General features: G+C 43.4%; 1 protein-coding gene across 4 annotated transcripts in view; it reads left to right on the top strand.

Moving 5' to 3' along the window:
• Positions 1-16,356, top strand: part of YPEL2 (yippee like 2) — a 62,258-nt gene that overhangs the window by 1,911 nt on the left and 43,991 nt on the right. The window contains exon 2 of one of the 4 annotated variants that reach the window (XM_025179220.3): positions 5,437-5,554. The exons of 2 other annotated variants lie outside the window; for them this stretch is intronic. The gene's annotated coding sequence lies outside the window, so the exon portion shown is untranslated. Of the gene's footprint in view, positions 1-5,436; positions 5,555-15,120; positions 15,197-16,356 lie in introns of all 4 variants that reach the window. One more of the 4 variants, XM_075904694.2, reaches the window with a different exon arrangement.

Genomic DNA, 16,356 nt, shown 5'->3' with positions numbered 1-16,356 from the left:
ACTCTTCAGTCATCTGGCAGTTTCTCCAAATAGAAACTTTCTGCTAGTTCATTTTCATGATTGTTGTATTTAACATTTATTTTGCAGTAATGCCTAGAAGGCTCAGACAGGTTGTAGCCTCACAGTGCTAGAAAATCTGCAAACAGTAGATACCAAAGAACTAATGGTCTGAAAGAGGCTTCCACTTGGAAGGGGCGTTTTAATTTCCCCTCCATAGCAGAAGACACCTGTTTGCTCAGCTAGGGTTTTACTGGGATTAGCAGCGCCAAGATCTTTGAGTTCCTTAATAGAAAGAGCCTAGCAATCAATTTATTTGGAGGTGAGCACAGAGAAGAGTGGAGACTTCTTTTCCATTCCCATTGGATGAGCAAAAGCATCTCTGTCTTAACAGACAGACCAATAAAGCAGAGATTTGGGAAGACGAAGCTAAGCTCTCAGGAGACCAGGCAAGCAATAAAGGTGGGAGAGTTTCACTTCTCTCCCTCGTGAAGATGGCATGGACAGTAGTGCGTGATTCCGTACTATTTTTGGTTTGCCTGTTAGGCCTCTTTTCCAGGAGCCAGACTTCACCTATTGGGTCTCAAAATCTGAACAACAGCAGCAGAACTGATGAGTCCTGTGGTACCTTAAAGACTGACACTTATTTGGGCATAAGCTTTTGTGGGCTGGAACCCACTTCATCAGAGGCAGAACTAGATGTGTAGTTACATTGCCTCTTGGATGCTTTGATTCTGTAGTTTTGTGTTACTGAGGTGTGTGTGTGTGTGTGTGTGTGTGTGTGTGTGTGTGTGTGTGAGAGTGAGAGAGGAAGATGGGAATAAGAGAAGGACAGGGAACTGAGATGGTGAGTTTTTATTGACAAAGGTAGCATCACTGTCTGTAAACCTACAGTCTCTCAAAAATATTCTCTAACTGAATACGTTTTAATAAAAGCATTTCAGTTTATCCATGTGATGAATGAAGAACCTGACAAGCATTTTGGAAGGTGGGGACTATTCCATAGTCCTGGTCAAGCTCTTAACAAGAGTTTTGGGAGAGGAAAAGCCATTCCTCCATTGCTATTGCCCTGTGCACTGCCTTCCATCGAACTCCTGGATCCTTCTCTAGTTACAAAGGAAGTGGTAGAAAATCCATCTACAATAAAGATACAGCTGCATTAGACATCAGTTACCAGAATACCAGACCTTGATTACTTGAGCTTGTCACATCTCGGTTAGGAGTCACCAGTGAGGCTCTGTGGACTTTATATAGGCTGATGGAAGTTACAAGTATTCATAAGGCCTTGTACCTTTTTGGGCCAGATCCTCAGCTGGTGTAAATCAGCACGTCTACATTGACTTCAGTGGAGCTACAATGACTTTTACACCAGTTGAGGTTCTGGTGCCCTCTCTGTCTCACTAGAGGAATTAAAACTGCAGTCTGCTCTCCTGGTGGTTGGGTGAGGAGGAGACCTAGGCTATGTCTAGACTGCAGGCTTCTTTCGAAAGGCTCTTTCGAAAGATCGCGTCTAGACTGCAGGCGGATCTTTCGAAAGAGAAATCCGCTTTTTCGAAAGAGAGCACCCAGCGAGTCTGGATGCTCTCTTTCGAAGACGGCCTCTTTACATTGAAGAACGCCTTCTTTCGAAAGAGGAGCTTTCGAAAGAAGGCGTTCTTCCTCGTGAAATGAGGTTTACCGCCATCGAAAGAAAAGCCGCGTTCTTTCGAAATAATTTCGAAAGAACGCGGCTTGAGTCTGGACACAGGGGAAGTTTTTTCGGGAAAAGGCTACTTTTCCCGAAAAAACCCCTGAGTCTGGACACGGTCCTAGAGATTAGAGATTTCCCTGATGAACTACTAGATATCACATCAGGTCACGCTTACAATTTCATCTCTCAACCCCAGCCCTTTTTCATCATGGGATGAGTGTCTCTCTCAAATTTGCCCTTTCTCTGCAGTGTCTTGCTTGCTTTTGTGTTCAACACTTGCTGGAGCATGGCTTATAGCAGTGGTTCCCAATCGCCCATCCACCGACCAGTTCTGGGCTACAAACCACTGGCTGCCGGGCCGCAGCATGCTGCCAGGCCACGCCCATGCCTCAATATTGACTCGGCGTGAATCTAAGTTTCCTGTAAACTGTGCAGCAGTGGCTGCCCAACTGCTAACTGAGTCCTGCCCAGAGGTTTAGGGCTGCCACACAGAGAGCTTCCTGCCTGGGGAGGGGCACTCCCTCAGCAGCAGAAGCTCCCTGCTCCAGACAGCGAGATGCTGGTAGGGAAGGGGACATAAGGAGGGAGGGGGGAGTAGGTATGTGGCTGGGACAGGAGAGGGCCAGAGGGGAGGGGGAGTTTGGAGTGGCGCAGTAAGTATGGGATGGGAGACGTTTGATTACAGCGATCTGATCACCACAGCTTCCTTGTCTGGGGGAGAGGCAGCAGACTGCATGGGGTAGGTAGAGAAAATGGGGGGTGATACTGGCATCTGTGCAGTGAGGTGGGGACAGGAGTTTGGGGTGTCTTAGCTTGTTTTCCTCTGGGCTGCAGGCAGTAAGAGTCAAACCCTGTCTGTCTCAGCACAGCAGCCTTAGCTGGACTGCAGACATAGGACTCCCTCTTGGGCTGGGGCAGGCTGTGTGGGGTGGTGCCAAAATTTCAGGTGGGTTAAAAGCTTTTAGGCTGCTTTTGAATATTGGAACAAAAGGCCTAGCTCATAATATTTGCATGATTACATTTCAGACAAAGTTTACATAGGTGTTAATGGCTTAAGATAAGAGAGGAAAGGATTCTTTTAACAGAATTTTTTTAGTGTTGTAGATATCTGCCAACTCTGATCCATTATACAGACATATGTTGTGTGCATAAAGATGTGATGTAAAAGAACACGTGACCTCTTAAAATTAATTACCATAATGAATATGCAGATAAAATGGTACCAGTCTTCCAAAAGTTTGTGAATGGTTTTGCTGGTCTGCGGTATAAAAAGGTTGGGAACTACTGGCTTATAGCTCAAAATTTTACCTCGCAAAGTATCTGTCTGCCCAGTCCAAGGCTTTTGCTTTGAGACTGTCCACATCAGTCAGTCTCGTTTGAGACCTTTTTTTTTCACTTGTTGACAACTATATATAGCTATGTTCCTGAAACTAGGGGTGACTTCACTTCAGGAAGTTCAAGTGTCACCAGACTGGCTGTGCCACTCTGCTGCTACAGGAAATACCAAAATTAATAATACTTAGTCCGCCCACATCTTCCACACAACAATCCTGAGGCACTTCACAAACAGTGATATATTTTTGCACTACTGTGGTGTTAGGTAAATATTATTCCTATTTACTTATGAATAAACTAGAGTACACAGCAGTGATTTGTCTGAATCTATGTAGCTCAAGTCACTGGCATATATGGGTATGAAAGTTAGAAGTTCTGGCTTCCCAAACTCCTTTTGTAACCGGCACTGGTATAGCGTCTAGTCCAGTCTTTTTTATAAAAAAGGTCCTTTTTCATGATAGCCCTTAGAGAGAGGGAGGGGTAGGTCAGCAAAACTTCCCAAAAATACATGCAGTTTTTCAATTCTCTTGGGATGCAAAATTAATAATAATTTCTATTGGTCCAGCTATTCCTGTCAAACCAAACACTGGTTATTGAAAATACAGACGCCACGGATGTCTGCTTTTGCCCTTCAGAGTTTTTACCAGCTGTATAGAGTGGGAATAATAATTCTTACTTACATCAGATGAGTGTTTGAGACTTACTCTATTAATGCCCTTCAGTTGAAGGATTTATAGCAAAGTATATGTGCTATGGGATTATTGTGTTGGTACCCAAATAGTTCCTTAATATGAACACTCCCTTTGACTTAATGAAATCTTTTTTCTCTCAGAACTCACCTGAGTATGATATTGGGCAAATATTTTATCTTATTAAAGGTGCAACTTGCAAATACATCAACAGGTATGAGATCAGTTCAGTTAGTTTTTACTAAATGTAAGATTGACTAGTTTGTCCTGACATGCCAATTTTGGAGGCAGATCACTTATTAGTTAGGATCATGGAGTTTCTTGAAGGGCTATAGTACGCCAACAAAAATAAATAACACAATCAAGGCTTTATATCAATGTGCAAATTGCTCTGGACTTCTTAATACTCCTGTCATCTGAAGAAGTGGGTTGTGCCCATGAAAGCTCATGATACCATCTACATGTTTTGTTAGTCTTTAAGGACTATTTGTTGTTTAAGTTTTTCACTCACTAAAGTGTGCATTTAATTTAACATTGACACTAGTGTCAAACATGGGGAAAATGTGTAGATGGGTACAAAACAGGCATTGTGTGGTTTAACAGCATACTACAAGATGTAGATTTTTGTTGACGTAGCCCTTCTGAGCAACAGTTCAACAAACACGCAAGCAAAGGCCAAAAGACTGTCTGTCTACAATTGTGTTTAAAAAAAAAAAAAAAAAGTCAATACTTATGTAAAAAACTGAGAACTCCAGCAACTCCTGACTCAACATTATGTAAGAAAGCAAAGGGATACAAGTATTGTCAGTTCACATACCTTGGCAGCATGCAAGCCAATGGAAATTTTTAGAAAAATAATCTCAAGAATTGGCAAAGTGGCAACTTAAACAAGATTTGATCATCAGAAAATCGGCACTTTATCAACCAAACTGCCAGTCTTTTACTTGGACATTATTTCTATCATAACCTATGAGTGTGTAAGCTGGAAATCCATCAAAGGTACTGACGGACATCTAAATGTCTTTGAAAGCAAGTGTTGTGGGAAAATACTAGATATTAAGTTAAATGAATTTAAAATAAATGCTGAGATTCATCAGAGTTCAGCCATTTATTTCTCAAGTTATTGAGAAGGGAAGATGGAACCTTCTGGTATGCATGTTAAGGATAAAGCCACAATATCTGCTATGGCAGGCAAGCCATTACATAGGTGGAGGGACATGCAAAACGGGATGATCTGAAGAATTCCTCCATGAAGTAGTGCTTAGAGAGGAAAAACGTATAGGACTTAACTCGGAAGATGTGCAAAGAGTGGTCCAGGATAGCTAGGGATAGTGGATGCTCTAAACCAAATTTGATGACATGGGGAGGCTTCACTTTCAGATAATTGAGTAATGTAAAGAACACAGAAGCAGCATAATAGAGTAAGACTATTTGAAAAGCGAGGATATCTTACCATTAACAGGGAAAGAAAAACGGGGGCTAAGAGTGAAGACTGGTTCTATGTCTGCTGCAAATGGTCGGTTGTATGGCATGTCTTGTATTGCAACTATTGACGTCCTTATTTCAAGTCATAACCTAAATTGTAAGATCATTCAGGTAGGGCCTGTGTCCTTTGTTCACTGTTTCGAATGCCATTTACACCCTATGGTACTCATAACAATTTTAAATAATAACTTGAGAATATTACTATGTCCTGATACTGTGACTCCTTTTTTTTAATAACAGGGTTGACATGTACTTTACCTGGGGAAGGATATAGGTACAGGATGAGCAGTTCCATCTTACTACTGTACCTTTTGAGAGGTTGCTTATATATCGCTTCATTCTTCTGAAGTTTTGTCAGGTTAGCCAATTGTTTAAGGACTACTATCACTTTACACAAACTGTTGAGTGTGTGTGTGTGTGGGGGGGGAGGTTGTTCTTCTAGCAGTTCTTACTTATGTATTGCCCAAGCAGGTTTTGCTGGTAGGAGCAAAAGCAAATTGCCAATTTGTTTCAAATTCGTGCCCCCAGCCATCCCTGCATCTTCTCTGCATGTTCAGTTTTTTTGTTGCAGTTTGGCAGTCTGCACTGTTGTCTGTCTGAACTGGTTATTGAATTCTAGGCTCAGCTGTTGGGAAATTGACCTGGAAAGCAAAGGTGGGCACCCTGCAGCTATACTGCTTGCTCTTCCTGCCATGTGTTCCAAGTAACATAGCAAGGATGCTGCTGTCTGACAGCTCCTCGGAGTCTGAAAAGAAGAAATTTAGCTATCCCTTGGCTTTTAGATAAAGGAATGGGGTCCCGCAACCCTTACTCACATGAGTAAGTCTGCAGTAGGTCAGTCTTGTAAGATGACTTCTGTTTTCAATGTCATGTCCTTTATATTGAGTTCAGCTTGCAAAAAGGAAATAACCATTGTAACTTTGTTTGTTTGTTTTTTAATTCATTGGCCACATGAAAATCAAACAGTGTGTTTTTTAAACAGTGTGAGACTTGTAGAATACCGAGAGGCAGGGAAGGATGGGCTTGTGACTAAGGCACTGTACTGGGAGATGGGGGTTCAGCAGCTGCCTCATTGCTGCAGACTTCCTGTGGGTCACTTTATCTCTCTGGGTTCCCTATCGATAAAAGGGGAATAACATTGTTGCACAAGAAGATGATAATGTTTGAGACTCGCAAGCACTACACTCCTCAAAGGCAATATAAGCACCTAGTTTTTAAAATGAAAATGTTACTTCAAAAATTTGGTTGCTGATGATTGGTGAAATACTGTTTAATAGGTCAGGCCTAAAGTACAGGTCTTGCTAAACATTTGTACATAGCCATATATATATATAAAAGAGAGAGAGAGAATCTACAGAGTGTTAATCATTTACTAAAACAACTATTAATGATTTTATCAGTTGTTGTAAAATCCAAGTTTGTTGTAGCCATCTGTAACACCTGCTCAAGGGATTGTAAAATTTAACCAAGAATGTAAACCTACCACACATGTCTGTAACATGCATATTATGTATATTAATTATTTAGAACTACTTATAAATGTTCTGTCAATATAAATTGTGACATTTAATTCAATATAAACAATTTTTTTTAATGTGGAGAGCTCCTAAACCCAACCCAAACATTGTGCTAAATAATGCTTGAGAACCTGAAAGTAAAATGGAGTGGAAATTGTCTAAGAACAAAAGTGAAACTGACAAAATCTAATTTATTTTTTCCAAACTGATTTTTGTTAATTGTTTTAACAGTCTGAGTTAATAACTGATGTAACAGCTATAAGAACAAAACTATACTTCTAATGTGCCAAGCTTCCCCAATTATCACCTCTAATACCATTAGCTCACAGACATTTACCTCCCCCCCCCCCCCCGCATTCCCCTTCTGTTCTGAAATTTGATTTGTCCTTTTCATATGTGTTCATTTTTTTAATTGTATCCTTTGGTATATATGATTGTGACTATTTTCTTCCACTATTTGATCTGAGGAAGTGGGTCTGGCCCACGAAAGCTCATAATCTAATAAACCATCTTGTTAGTCTTTAAAGTGCTACATAGTCCTGTATTTTGTTTCAATATCCCTTTAAATTTCCTTCTCAGTTTTTCCATAAAACTTCTAAACTGTCTTCGAGGATCTGAATGGTTAGAGCATGTGCCGTGTCTTGTTTTGATGGGAAGATTTGTAATTCATCAGACTGGCATACTGCCCTGTAAAAGATACTTTAAAACATGATTAATATAATTGCAATGACAGATTTAGCATTGATGGCTCCTTGGTAGAATAATAAACTCTGCTGCTTTTCTGGATAAGCTGGCTATGGTGTGTAGAGTGTGGCAGGTGCAGTACACTTGGCATTTTGCCTTTCTCTGATTCACTAGTCTTTTTTAATTGTTGCTTTCCAAATCTTTTATACTACCATCTAGTCACTGCTGTGCAAAACTGGTAATTACTGTTAATGATCTTGTCCCTTTATTCGGCACCTTTAATCAAAGGATCTCAACAGTTTACAAAGGTGGGTGGTAATATCCCCATTATACAGATGGGAGAACTGAGGCCCAGAGAAATGAAATGGCTTGCTAAGGTGAATCCAGAGAACTAAACCAGATGCAGTTTGTCTCAGGCAAGAGATGGGTGAATGCATCTGTTGCATGTTTTGACTTAATTTTTTGTGTTGAGGTTGTGCCTTTGGAGCGGAGGAGAGGGAAGGGACAAAAGAAAATGCAAACTACCCCTTCTGCCAGTCTGCTATGATTTCCATTATTAGCATTTCCCTGTGTCTTCGGGCTAGAGGACCTAGGAATGCCATACAGAGCTTAGACTTTGCGCCAACAGAAGTGCATGTTCACCTCACACAGAAGTGATTATTCTGTTTAAGAAACAGTTTTGGCAGGCTGCCTGGAATGCCCCATATAGTGTTACCTGGAATCTTAATACAGTGAAACCTTTGTTATCCGGCACTCTGTTAACCAGCAGACTTCATTAACTGGCATTGCCCCCAGCCACAATACTGTCACATCTTCAGGTGCACAGGCCTGGCTTGGTTTACCATGATTGGCTTAACTATTTTTTTATTTAAGAAGTACTAATCATCTTTAACTCAAAATAGAAATGTGAAACCAACAGCCTCATACTACAAAACTACCAATATTAAAAACTTGAATTTTACTATTATTGTCCATTGGTTTTTCCTAGGTTGATGGGACCCTCAGATAACCGGAATTTTTAGATCACTGGAATGCCCTAATTCCCGAGTGTGATAACACAGGTTTTACTGTAGTTGCATTTCAGCGCTACGAAGGTGAAGAAATTAAAGGGTCTCTGCCTACATCCTCTTTGAAAACCCTTTGCTAGGTTTCCTTGGCTGTTTGTGTCCAAATTTGAGCTAATTATGCTTGGTTTCAGGGCCTCCCACAATTTAGTTCCTGCCCTCAGCACTCCAAACAATGAGGATAAGGGAGGCATAAAATGAGGAGTACAGGATCTTTCGAAACGGGGCATCTCTGTCGAAAATGCCCCTTCTATAAACTGCCAGTGTGGGGTTGTTTTTTTTTCCTCCAAAAAAGCCCTGTTTTGGAAAAAAAAGTGGCAGCTGCCATTATGCAAAAAAAATGCGGTATACAGGCAGTCCCCGGGTTATGTACAAGATAGGGACTATAGGTTTGTTCTTAAGTTGAATTTGTACGTAACTCGGAACTGGCTCCAGATTCAGCTGCTGCTGCTGAAACTGACCAGGAGCTGATTACAGGAAGCCCGAGGCAGAGTTGCTCTGCCCCCAGCTTCCTGGAATCAGCCACTGATCAGTTTCAATAGCGGCTGAACCTGGGACAGAACAGCTGGGGCGCTGCTGGGTAGGTTCCCCCAGGACCAACCCGGCAGCACCCCAGCTGCTCTACCCCAGGCGTCCACAACAAAAGCCTGGTCTGCTGGGGGGGGGGCGCACTAGCTGAGACACCCCCCCCCCCCCCCAGCGGACCAGGGACACCCGGAGCAAAGCCGCGGAGGCGCGGGACCCCGCCGCCTCTGCGGCTTTGCTCGGGGTGTCCCTGGTCTGCTGGGGACCCCTCCCAGCAGACCAGGGACACCCCGAGCAGACCAGGGACACCTGGAGCAAAGCCGCAGAGGCTTTGCTCGGGGTGTCCCTGGTCTGCTGGGGACCTCCCCAGCAGACCAGGGACACCCGGAGCAGCTTTTCTCGCCCCGGAGGACGCGGTGGCGGGACCACTGCGCATTTGGGTGGTCCCACTGTCCGCGAGTTCCGGGGCGAGAAAAGCCCCGTTCGTAAGTCGGATCCGCGTAACTCGGGGACTGCCTGTATTTAAATCCCAGCTTCATTTACAATATCAACATGCCTAATCTACATCCCTTCATCGAAAAAGGGATGTAGTTTAGACACAGCCTTAGAGGCTCACAGATCTATAGAATCATGAGCTTTTGTGGGTAAAACCCACTTCATCAGATTAATTGGAGTGGAAATACATATTTAGCTTGGCTTCTGTTATCAGCAGAATATGTACCTGTCAATTATAGGACCTGTGTTAACGAGGTTAATTAAGTGGGCTGGGTGAGTCCCATTCATAGCTTTTGATGTGAAAATTTGGATGTTAAAGGCAGGAGGAATTGGCTTTGTAATGTGCCAACTAGTCAATGTCATTATTCAAAACCCAAGGTAACAGTGGCAAATTTGTAGATGAATTCCAGTTCTGCAGTCTTTCTCTGTAATTCATTAGTGAAATTCCTTTGTAGAAGAACGGCTACCTGAAATCCATGATTGAGTGAGTAGGCAGGTTAAATTGTTCCCCTATAGGTTTATGTGTGTGACCATTTCTGATGACTGATTTGTGTCCATTTATTCTTTGTCATAGAAACTGTTTGGTTTGGCCAATACACATGGCAGAGGGGCATTGCTGGCACTTGATGGCATATATCGCATTAGAGGATGTACAGTTGTATGAGTCTGTGATGTTGTGGCTTATGTGGCTAGGTCCTGTGATGGTGTTGCTTGTACAGGCAGTCCCTGGGTTACATGGATCCAACTTACATCGGATCCCTACTTACAAACAGGGTGAGGCAACCCCGCACTAGCTGCTTCCCCCCAGCAGACCAGGGAGACGCGAAGCTAGCACCCCCCCCCCCCCCCCAGCAGACCAAGGAGACGCGGAGCGGCTTTTCTCAGCAGACACCTCAGCTTGAGAATAAAGGACTGAGGGAAGTGAGGTGTGGGAGAATAAAACTGAGCTCTGGAGAAATGTTTGGCTAGAGTTTCCCCTACAATATGTACCAGTTCCGACTTACATACAAATTCAACTTAAGAACAAACCTGCAGTCCCTATCTTGTACGTAACCTGGGGACTGCCTGTATAGATACATGGACAAAGTTGTCAGTGGGGTTTGTTGAAGGGGTAGGTTCCTGGATGAGTGTATCTGAGGTGTGATGTGTGGCTACTGAAAAGGATTTGCTTCAGGTTGGAGGGGTTGTTGGTAGGCAAAGACTGGTCTGTCTCCCAGGGCCTGTGAAGCATCATTTTCCAGGATAGGTTGTAGATTGTTAATGATGTACTGGAGGGGTAGGTAATGGCCTGTGATGTTCTGTTTATTTCTGTCTGTTTTCCTTGTTGGAACTGTCCTGAAGTAGTTGACTTCTGGCTACTTGTCTGGCTTTGTCAGTCTGTTTCCTCACTTCCCCAGGTGGGTATTTGTTTTAAGAATGTCTGATAAAGATCTTGTAGGTGTTTATCCCTGTCTGTGGGATTGGAGCAAATCCAGTTGTATCTAAGGGCTTGGCTGTAAACAGCTGATCATGTGATGTGTCATGGATGGAAGCTAGAGGTACGTAGGCAAGAATAGCTGTCAGTAGGTTTCCAGTAGAGGGTGGTGTTTGTGACTATCATTTATTCTGTAGTATCAAAGAACTGGATCTCTTGTGTGGACTGGTCCAGGCTGAAGTTGATAGTGGGATGGAAATGGTTGAAATCCCTGTGGAATTCTTCAAGGGTCTGTTTCCTGTGGATCAAGAGGATGAAGATGTCATCAATGTAGCGTAAAAAGAAGGGTGCTAGCTGGGGAAACATTGTTCGATGTCTGCCATAAAAATGTTGACTTACTTTGGGGCCATGTGGGTGCTCAGAGCAATGCTGCTGACTTGAAGGTATAAATTTTCCCTAAGTTGGAAATAGTTGTGGGTGAGGACAAAGTCACATAGCTCAGTCACCAGGTGTACAGCCTAACATGGCTACCCCTCTGAGACTTTATAAAAGCTGAATGTTTCCCACTCTTAGAAGTTGGTGTTCAAACAGAAGAGTACAATATTGTTTTGCTGTGTACGGGGTGGGTAGGTGGTGGCTTACATCAATTAATATTAAAAAGTTTTTAAATGCAAAGTGCCATATCATTGCTAAGTGGTGTGTTTTTTGTTTTTGTTTTTTAATTACAGCAGTAGCTTTAAAACTGGCTGATTATACAGCACTGTTCCAAACAGAATTCACACCTAGGCAGGAGGCTTATCATTGACTAAAATGTGTACTGCAGGGGGAGGGAGACGGAACCTGACTGAGATCTTGAAAACGAGGAATCGGCTAACTAGCCACCCTCAGAATAAAATGAGATCACAGTGCTACACTGTTGCATTTGCATCCTGTTTTTTCAATGGGATCTGGAGTGGCCTGGTGGATAGATTATTCGCCTGGTGAATGCAGGATGGTGAGCTTGAGTCCTGCCCACCCTTGAAGCAGCTGGACAGCCAATACCAGTTTTCCCAGGGATGGAGCAGCCTCTGGTATTAGGAAGGCAGGATAAGGGATGCCCTGAAGGTGGGATGGGATCTGGAATGGCCTAGTGGATAGGGTACTTGCCTGGGGAGCGCATGGTGGCCGGATTGAGTTCCGCTTCCCTCCCCCCCCCCGCCCACGGGAAGGAGGGGGCAACACTAGTTGCCCCAGAGATGGAGCTGGCTCTTGCATCAATAAGGCAACATACAGCTCCTTGAGGGATGGACCAGGCTGAACCATTGGGAAGGCAGATTAAGAGACTTGCTCCTTACCTCCCCCATCACAGATGGGCACTGGAGGAATCTGAATTATAAGCCTTTTGCTGGCTGAATTCTCATTGCCTCAGTGGGTACACAAATCTAGGTACAAGAATCAAGTGGCAAAAACACTTGGGTTGTGTGCACCATGTGGACGATTTGATGACTGATTGTGATGTGCTGCTTTCTGAAAAGCAGTGATTAGCTAGCTGTGGCATAAACAATCATTTGCTACTCGGTGTTGTTTGAAGTTCTTTATATGACAGTGGTCCTGAGAGTGAGAGCCCATTGGGCTAGTTGATGTACATTCTATACATGGTGAGACATGATCTAGGCTCCAAAGAGCATCTGACTAGACAAGATAGGAAAAAATAGCATTTTTATCCCTATTTTCCAGGCCTAGGCAGATGTTCCCCCATCCTGGGTACTGAACATCTGTAGTTTCCACTTTTTTGAGGGTAGAGGAGGCAGTGCTAGATGCTCAGCCTTTGAAAACTTGTCTCTTAAATGAGTTTACCAGGATCACAAAGAGACAATGGCACAGCTGGAAATGGCACCTGGATTTTCTGAGTCCCAGACCAGTGCATTCACCCTGAGACATTCTTGCTCTTCGAAGCATCCGTGTGCAAATCGGCACCAAGATTGCTACCACTTTGTGGCTACCAGCCTAAAGATCCACAATGAGTGAGTGAGTGAGTGACCTCAAGCAGTTAAATGGAACCATATGTGAGATCCTGGTGGCTACAGTCCATGACTTTGATGAAACAAAGCTCTCCAGAGTTGGATTCCCTGCACTGGAATTACACCCTGGGAACAGGTACATCAGTATCTCCTTGATATATTCATGACTGAGATACCCGAGAAGGGAGTCTCTGGTTTCCAAACACTGGGTTTATTTAAATACTCTGTATCCAAGCGTTCCCTGTCCTAGACTGTATTTAACTGATAAGCATTTCTCAGCATCTTCAGCCCTTAAAAAGTTGTCATTGATTTCTTTCTCAGAGCAAAATGAAGAAGGGCTGGCCTTTTAACTGCAATAGATGAGAGTTTTCAGAAAAACTAGACTTCTGTTTTATAGGCGTATCTCTTCAGCCATTGCTGCTTGGATCAGTCCACATACATTATCTAGCATACAACTGTAAGGATGCAGATTCTTGGGATAAGCTAATGCTGGCCTAAGTTGACTGTATTTGTTTCCTGGGTGAGCAACCTCATAAGAACATCTGCCATGGGGGCTGGGTGTGTATGGAGTCATGAATGAATACTTGCCCAAGAAGCTCTTGGATAAACATCAAATTCTGCTCAGCAGAACATCTGTCATGTTTCTAGCCCCCATAGAGAGATGCCATTAACTGATTATTCTTGGAATATTATACAGTATGCCCCTCAACAAAGGATACAGACATATAAATCATGCAATTATGTTCCAGCAAATTCTCACTGGTGACTTGCAGTGAGATGGGGCTGTTGCAGGTTTACACACCAGGATCCCACCTCACTAGTTTAAAAAAAAAAAAAGTTTTCCGCCTGATTATTTAAATGCCAGGCTCAAATTCCAGCCCCACAGACTTCAATGTGCCTATTCTAGCTATGAATCTAGAAGGATGGATGTAGACTCCTGGTGCTATGGCATCAGCAAGGTAGAGTGGACATGGAGGTGGTTGATGGTGCCTATCCTGTCTGCATCACTCTGCCTGCATTTGGACTTTTATTGTTAAAATAAAGGCCTTTTTGTGATGTGTGGGGGTGTTTTTGTTTTTATTTAAAAGGCCATTAATGGAATAGAGACCAGTCAATAGCAGAGACAGCAAATGCCACCAGCACAGAAGATGAGTAATGCTAGATTGCGTTGCTACCAGCATAGCCTAGGTTCATGACTTTGTTTTTGTCCTGCGTTTAGTGAGGTTGCCAGAATTCATTGTTAGCTGGGCTGTCAGGAGTCAAATACAGTTGTGCTTGTGTCTCCTGCAGAAGAAAAGAATGCAAAACCGTGGTGGTGGTAGTGGTATTTGGAGAACCTAATCTGCTGTTCCACAGATTTTGAGGTGACATTTTAGCAGGACTTAGGGTATGTCTACACTGCAAACTAAAGCCTGCAGCACTGAGTCACAATTGACTTGGGCTCACAGTCGCAGTTGACTTGGATTTGGCATGTGGGACTAGATAGACAGTCCCACTCAGGTTGGAGCCCAGGATCTGAAACGCTCCACTCCCTCACTAGATTTCAGAATCCAATCTCCAGCCTGATCAGGAACATCTAAATTGCTATTTTTAGCCTCACAATCCTGAGTCAATTGAGCTGCCTCTGATGCAGCCCTGTGGGTTTTTCTTTGGCGTGTAGATGTGCCTGCAGCCTCCTAAAAATTTGTGACCGTGCTCGCCTAAGTAAAAAAGACACATTCTGTTAATTACACTCACCTCCATTTTTATAGTGACAGGGTTGTAGGTTAGTAGCAGTGTTATATTCTGAATCTTTTGTGTATGTGATATATTCTGAATCTTTTGTGTATGTGATATAAACAAATATATATTTAAAATTAACCACACCTACTTGTGTATTCAGGCGTGTCTGAGGCTTTTTAAAGCCATTTTGCAATCCTAGTGGATGACCAGAATCTTTGCTCACAACTACAGCAGTGATCTTTCCCTCTTGTATTCAGCAGAGAGAGAACATAGTCCTGGAACCAGGAATTTTTGCCCCTTGCTCAGATATAATATGACTTAAACTTTGTTCCTGTTTCCCTATCTGTGAAACAAAGACCATACTTACCCACCTCGGCATGTTGTGAGAGAGAAGTTATGAACATTTACCGTGCTTTGATGCTGGAAAGGGATAAGTGCTAAGTATTTTATTCCTTCCCCTTCCCCCATTAGACTAACTCCATTTCACTCTCCTCCTCTCACAGGTAATGGCTGCCCAATAGCGCCCCTAACTGGTCAAGCCTGGCACTATTTGTGCTCCCTGAAGTTTCCTTCCTTGAGGTGGGTCCCCTCAGCTCTCCACCTACCAGATGGTGCTGAAGATGTGGGTTAGCTTTCTGGCCAAGCGATTAAAAATAAAACGTAACCGCCCTGCAGTAGCAGAAGGCAAAACTCTTGCTGAGACTTTCTTTTGTTTGTTCTGCCGTGGAGACTTCTCTTCAGCCCTCCTTCTGGTTCTGTTCCCCAGGCCTGTTTCTGGAATAGAGCACTTAGCTCCCACAGGCTGGTTCCCCTAGTCTAGAGTACCATGATCAGGGTCCTGACTGGGAACCTAACTGCTCCCTGTCCCTCAATTCTCCAAATTCATTTTTCTCAATCCTCTTGTAAGATCCAGGTGTCCATTAGCTATCACCTGACCCTCCTTAATCCAATCCCTCTCAAGGTAGGAAGCAGCTAATTATGGCACGGGTGGGTGTGAGCAATCTCCCCTTAAAGATGCCTGTGGTGCTTTAATTGTAGGTCCTGTGTGCCGAGAGAGAGAATGAGTAGGCAAGTACCAGAGGAGATTGCCATGACCATTTCCTGTAGGTTTTGTCTAGACCTCATTTATGCTGCTTCTTGTTTAACACACTCCACTGACTGCTTTTTTCCTGACTGGTGGACTGCTTGACTCCATTGCTGGCCCCATGCTCCCTGCAGCACTTTTGCCTTTGAAATGTAGCAACAGCCTTGGTTGCTACACTTCAAAGGCAGAGGCGTCTTTATCAACTATTGGATTAGCAAAATAATCAAAATTTTACATCCTTAGTCTGAAATGAGATCTGAATTGGCTTTAGGGTATGTGGGGGACAGGGACAAAACAGCCCTATGTATGTTCTCCCCCATTCCTTCAGGAGGGAAGTAAGAGAGAAAGTTACACTGTCTCTTTTTTACATGCCTGATTTTAAAAGTAATTGGCATGAGAAGCCAGACAGCTTCAGTATAAAACCTTGGAAATAAGGTTAAAAACCTCTTGCCAGTCTTTTTCTCGGTCCCTTTACTCCAGCTGCTCTTTTCACTGTAATCTGTTACAGGGGGTTTGGTTCTTTGCCTTGGAATCCAACTGCATTTGGTCCAAGTCAGAGCACATTTCGTCTCCTGCTCTTGGATGGCAAGGTGCATGGCTCTCACATTCTGGGCTCCAAGGTCTGTTAGTTAGGATTTAGTATCAAATACTGAAT

The sequence above is a fragment of the Pelodiscus sinensis genome, chromosome 21 (genome assembly GCF_052426305.1).
Source record: "Pelodiscus sinensis isolate ZL-2025 chromosome 21, ASM5242630v1, whole genome shotgun sequence".
NCBI lineage: Eukaryota > Metazoa > Chordata > Testudines > Trionychidae > Pelodiscus > Pelodiscus sinensis.
This window is presented reverse-complemented; position numbering and strand designations above follow the sequence as displayed.